This window comes from Gavialis gangeticus, unplaced genomic scaffold (assembly GCF_001723915.1).
Source record: "Gavialis gangeticus isolate Ggan-Ray unplaced genomic scaffold, GavGan_comp1, whole genome shotgun sequence".
Lineage (NCBI taxonomy): Eukaryota > Metazoa > Chordata > Crocodylia > Gavialidae > Gavialis > Gavialis gangeticus.
This window is the reverse complement of record NW_017729011.1, coordinates 24,493,206-24,499,222: the sequence shown is the minus strand read 5'-3', so window position 1 is coordinate 24,499,222 and position 6,017 is coordinate 24,493,206. Positions and strand designations below refer to the sequence as shown.

The window sequence follows — 6,017 nt, the reverse complement described above, 5'->3', positions numbered from 1 at the left end:
AAAGAGCTCTTCTATAGCAAGTCAGACAAAAAAAAAAAAGTACACTGCGAAGTTGTTGTTTGTTAGGAGAGACCAAACAACAACTGCGCACTGGAATGAATGCACACACTATTGGAGAAGAGGTGGAGCTACAGCTAACTTTGGTATGCTGTGCTATTTTTTTTTGCCTCAAAGGCAAAAGCAATTGCTCTGGATCAACTTGCCAATAGGCAGTGTGTCCTAAGTTTTCTTTCTCCCCTGACTATAGATAGGATTCAGCACTGAGTGCAGCAAGTTATGGTCCAAATATAACCCAGAGCAGACGTTGTAGACGCCAGTAGAGGAAGTAGACCTTCATAGTTGATCTCATGGTCTCAATATCCTTGGTTTCCTTTGTTTAGAGGTGATTGCTGTTATGGGTACTGTGCCCATGATACATTGGGCCATGCCTATTTCAGTACTTCAGTTCTATTGTCAAATTTGACGTGGGGAAAAGTTTAAAGTTTGCTTTGCAAGAGTTAGTTTGTAATGTTTTATCAAGAGGCCTTTTATTGTGAATGATGTCAATTCAGGTGTGTGGAATTCGGATAGGATTGCTTTGCAGTTGCATGGTTTCCAAGATCAGATTATTTTTATAAACAATTAGCTAAGTATGCTAGATATGCGGGGAGGGAGGTTGGTTAAATAGATCCTTGCAGATTTATATAAAATGTCCCATATGGAAATAAAGAATTGGTTTGGGAGAGAGGCCAGTAAAGAATAAATCAGGATTGAAACCCTAAGTGATATGAAGTAGCTGAGTTAATCTCTAAATTTAGCATTGTCATGATTTCAGGGTATATTTTTGTTTAGATAAATGGAGATTTACTTAAATGAATGCCTTTAGGGGCTGCTTCCATAAATTTTGTTACCTGTGGTTGGGGTATTTGTTAGCATATTTGTACAGCTTTCTCTAAGTATTCAAAATCAGTTGGTTGGGTATCGGAGCAGTGTACGCACTAACAATGTTTAAGCACACAAGCTGAAGTTTCTTTCAAATGGGGGTTGTAGAGATAGTGAATAATGGATAAAGTAATTAAAGTACAGATACAAGGGGTTGATGTGATGTATGCTTTTCCATTGTGTATTGTTCCATCTTTATTTGGAAAATGTTTAATAAATGTTCCCAGACCATTTAAAACTCAAAGCAATGGAGCTGATGCAAGCTTAAAGCATAGAGTACTTGTAAAAACATACAGACACGCAAGTGGATTGCTGCCAGACAGAATTTAAAGGCGGTTTTCTTAACTGCAGGGTGCCAGGTTTTGTACATGTGCCATGCTGGTGCTGTTAGAGGGAAGTGTGTTCTGCAAAGCAGACTGTGTACAGAACCTGTATATTGCAATGTCTTTGTTAATAGACATCATGGCGATTTATTGTGCCTGATCCTGCAAGCTGCTTAGCATTTCCTGCTGTATACTTATTTCTACCTGTTTTCCTAAAAACTGGTGGACTCGCACTGCTCTCCAGGATCAGAATCATTATCGGTCTGAGGCAGGAAAATCTCAGTATACTGCTCAAACCCAGTTTCATGTGAACAAAAACCTGGGTGAAATTTAAATGCCACTCAACTTCCAAGAGTTAGAAAATTAAATAAAAATAAATTTTATTTAGATTAACAAAACTCATTGTACTTTGTAAATATCCCAAATATCCCCCCCATTTTAGCAGTTCCTGGGGGACTTTGTTGCCTTTTGCAGACTAAAATACAAGAATGTTTTAGCTTTTGTATGCAGGTTTTGCACTTGGGGTGGAAGCACAGGAAATGGGTTGAGGGATGGGGATGCTACACCATATTGGGTGCAAATTGTGTAGCTGCAGCATAACTTCTTCTAGGCTGTAACTGCGATTCATGATACAGAATAATGCAACCTATATAAAGAGTCTGCATTGCAAAAGCTAAATCTGGAGTCAGCAGCCCTCCTGTTCAGTCCTGGCCAAACAACCATGTTAACTTCAGACTGCTCAGGTTCAGCAAACCATATGGTAATCCTCTCATTTCCACTTTAAGACAGTTTCAAAGACCTATTTCAAAGGACAAGGTTTTACACATTTCTTAACATATGAAAAAGGATAGAAAATTGATTGTCTGGGGTAAATAGGGATTAAAAGCTGTGTAGACCTGCCCAGAAGATGCAGCACATGCTGTTTAATAGCAAATTTCTGTGTGCTGTAATTTGCTGACGCAAGTGGAAATTTAGGAAATAGGGTCCAAGTCAGAAGCTGCTCAGCTCCATAATTTGTGGATTTCAATAAGCTCTTTTCACTGTCAGTATTTGTGTAATACTTTCTTGCAGCATGTATCTTGCTCCTTACCCAGCTCACTGAAGACACTATAGAGTTTCTGAAGATTACAGAATATAAACCCACAAAGTACCTGTATCACTGCTATGCTGGATAGTTTTTAAGGCAAATAATTCAGAAGTACTCTGATATTTGTGTGTTAAAGGTCTTGATTATGCAACTTGTTTCTTCTTGATATTCTCTCACAAGAAAAGGACTTTTAACGGACTTCTTCAGGAATAGTTTCTGAAGGCGGAATACTTTTTTGTTGCAGAAGTATTTTAAATTTTGAAGGATAGGTAATATGTTTTAAATGTCACATTGGTGATGCTTGAATTTATAAAAAAAAAAAAAAAATGGATGAAAAGAGTATGTTGGAGGTTTTAGTGCAGTAGTTTCTGACACATGAGTGTTGAATAGTTACTTTATTATTGTATTGTGCATCTTTCATGTTCACTGATTTTGAATTAATATGCCAGATGGGTCATATTTGCAAGATCTTCCATTTTAAGTGACTTAAACTGTAATCTAACATCCTAATGCTATTGATCTCCATTGGAAAACGTTATTACTGCCCATCCTGTGTTGTTGTAATCAATATTTTTTTCCTCTTTAAAGGGATGGGCACATTATTAAATATGTCATCTCTTTTGGTTTGGTTTATAATATTGCCCCCTAAAGTGGCTTTGTTGGCCAACAGGCAATAATCTTGCATCTTCATCTGTAAAGGGCACAGTTTATATGCAACTTTTTAAACGTCCATCAGCTTAGTGTCTCAAGAGGGCAAAAATCTGTTTTGTTGCAGATGTGCCTGATTTGAATGAAACATGGTTTCCTGTGGTTTCACCGTGGTAGTGCTATTCTGCAGTGCAAAGAGGGAGTTTGAATCCATGTATCAAACTAAATCCAGAATTGGCTCTGAGTGGTTGAGAAGAACTTTTCCAAACCCTATTCAGCATTGAACCCAACCAGCATGGACACAGAATTCAAGTCATGCAAAATATCAGCTTAGCTTTTGGTCACGCTGCTAGGCAGATTATTCAGTTTAATATTTTTCCCCCCTGCACTGGGAGCAAATGTGGATTTTGGAAAACAAGATTTCATATATTGGCAATGAACAGTACCTGTGTCCCTAAGTCGCTTGTACTTCACAAAGGTCTAAGGCTATTTCCAACTACTTCTGGAAGGGAAAACAAAATTTTTGGGAGGAGAGAAATACCTACATTTCTGTAAAAGTCAAATGAAGGTACTCCTCACTTAACGTCGTCCTGATTTAACGTTTTCGTTATTACATCGCTGATCTATTAGAGAACATACCCATTTAAAGTCATGCAGTGTTTGGTTATTTGGCTGCCGCCTGCTAGTAGGTAACTACTGTGATGTATTTGGATTTGTTTAACATTGTTTTGCTTAAAGTTGCATTTTTCAAAAATGTAACTACGATGTTAAGCAAGGAGTAGCTGTAGCAAGAAAAAGATTTTTGTGCTGGCCTCATCTACAGACATAATTAAGATCACTTAAAAAAAAATCCTTTGGTTGCTGTTTCTGAGATATTGCTTACTCATCATTTTTAGCTGTAAAAAAAACTAAAATGAACCCAACTTCCCCTTCCCTTTTTTGTTTTTTCCATTACCACTTAATGAGGCTGACTTCTCAGAGGCGTACCTCCTCTTAGATATCAAAGGACTGGGGAGAAAAAAGAAACTAGTCGAATTTTATTTGTCCCATGACAAATGTATTGCATGAAAGTTACCAACAAGTTTTGTGTTGCAACAGAAGCATGCTGTGTGGCACAGATGATTCCACACAGGGAGGGTGATTTATGATACTGAATAGCTTCCTCAAGGTGTATAAAAGGCTGTAGATGCTGAAGACTCTTGAATGATGGAGATGTACTCTTTTTGAGTCCTTTGCAGCAGTGAGTCGCTAAGACTACGTGAGTGATGTCAACAGCACACAAGCTTTAAGTCTGACTGGAACCTTGGGTTGGCTAGTAACTTTTTCTTTTACTATCTTGGGGCAAAATGTGGCTTGGGAATCCATGGAAAGTTAAGTTCAGGGCAAATACTGTTGGCTGTGTGGTCAATATATAAAATGTGGAAGTGCAATTGTACGCAATACGAGAAATTTGATTGTAACGTTGCTAATATTAAGTAATGTTTAATTTGATGGTAAAGAGATCTGTATACTTGACAAGGTCCCTCATTTTAAATCATGATGCTAAACCATGTAGTGTTCTTATGAGGATATGCCTTCCTGTATTCTGCTTTTTCTCAATACCTTGTGATATCTTGATATTGTATTCACTTGTATGAAACAGATCTGTAATGTCATAAGCTGCATTAAGACTTGGTCCTGCAAACACTGCTGGGAGGTGGAAGGGAGGGCCAACCTATGTGGATGAAGCTATTGGTGCCAATGACTGCACCCTTAGCAATGAATTAAACTGGCATGCGGATCTGAGAAGCTCTCCAAACTGGGGGCTTAACAGAAACATACCATCTTTATCTCTTTTTTTCTTCTCTTTTTTTTTGGTAGATGATCTTTCTTTTGGATTTCATATAAATTCTGCTTGCCTATCAAGATTTGAAATCCATTTTAAGAGCAAAATATTAAAATCAACTAAACATAACCATGTGGCAGATCTAACCTCATAGATTGCTGTTAACTGGTTCTTAAAAATATTCTTATCCTGTCTTTAATTACTTTAAAAAAGTGAGCATATCTTAATGACTATTTTGCATCTGTTAAAATTAAACCACTGGGAAACTAATTTATTATTAAAGTTTGCCAGTGAGAAATTTAGGGTGGGGGACTGGTTTTGAAAGCAAAAGTATATGGTGTATATGCCACAAAACAGTTCTCTTCCCCTCTAGCATTAGCTCCAGTGCAGTACAACAATAATTGAGCAGTAAAGATTGTTTACAAAACCTCCCTCCCTCCAGAATGATCAAATCTTGTGGAAACATTTTATAAAAAGTCAAGCATCTGGTAACAATGTATCCAACATGCCAAACTTCAAACAGTTGAAAAGGATCACGATTTTCTGCAAATGTTAGAAGCTGGTAAGGCACTGATCACTTTGAATAAATTACAGTGCAGGCTTTTTCTGGTTATCTAATTTTATCTATTATTTTTTATAATTAAAGAACGTTGAGTGACTTGGCAGTGCTCCATAGAAAAAACTGGTGTCCTTGAATAGTTAATATGATGCCATGTAAATTTATTTTGTTTCTGATATTTTGTTGTCTCTGAACAAATCTAATTAAACATAATATAATTTCTTATTAGGCTCCACTGCCATATTATTTATATTGATACTGAAGGGATAAGGACTGTGCCCTTGTCTTGGTGTGTACTATTCTGAAACATTTAACATTTGTTTTCCCATGGGCAGAGAAGGCCAAGGATACTTTAATTAGCTCTTTCAAATTGTTGATAAATATTTTTACACATTTTCTGAGGAGCATGCTTTCTCTCCCACTATGTGTTTGAGTTAGCCTTGAAAAAGCTGTGATCTGGTCTCACTGAAAACTATTTCCTATAGTGGTTTATCAAGTCAGTGTCTGAAGTTGGCCAAATGAGGTATCTGATTAAAACAAAAAAGTCAATGCATATTTGAAAACAGTTTTCTGGCAACACATGCAGTGGGCAATTTGCAGCTGGTAAGATTTTGCATTATGTAACAGCCTAAAGTTAACACTAGCATCAGGTCT

The 6,017-nt window shown here is 37.0% G+C and overlaps 1 protein-coding gene across 4 annotated transcripts in view; it reads left to right on the top strand.

Annotated features, from left to right (window-relative positions):
• Positions 1-6,017, top strand: part of DENND1A (DENN domain containing 1A) — a 344,343-nt gene that overhangs the window by 81,616 nt on the left and 256,710 nt on the right. The gene's annotated exons all lie outside the window — the stretch shown is intronic.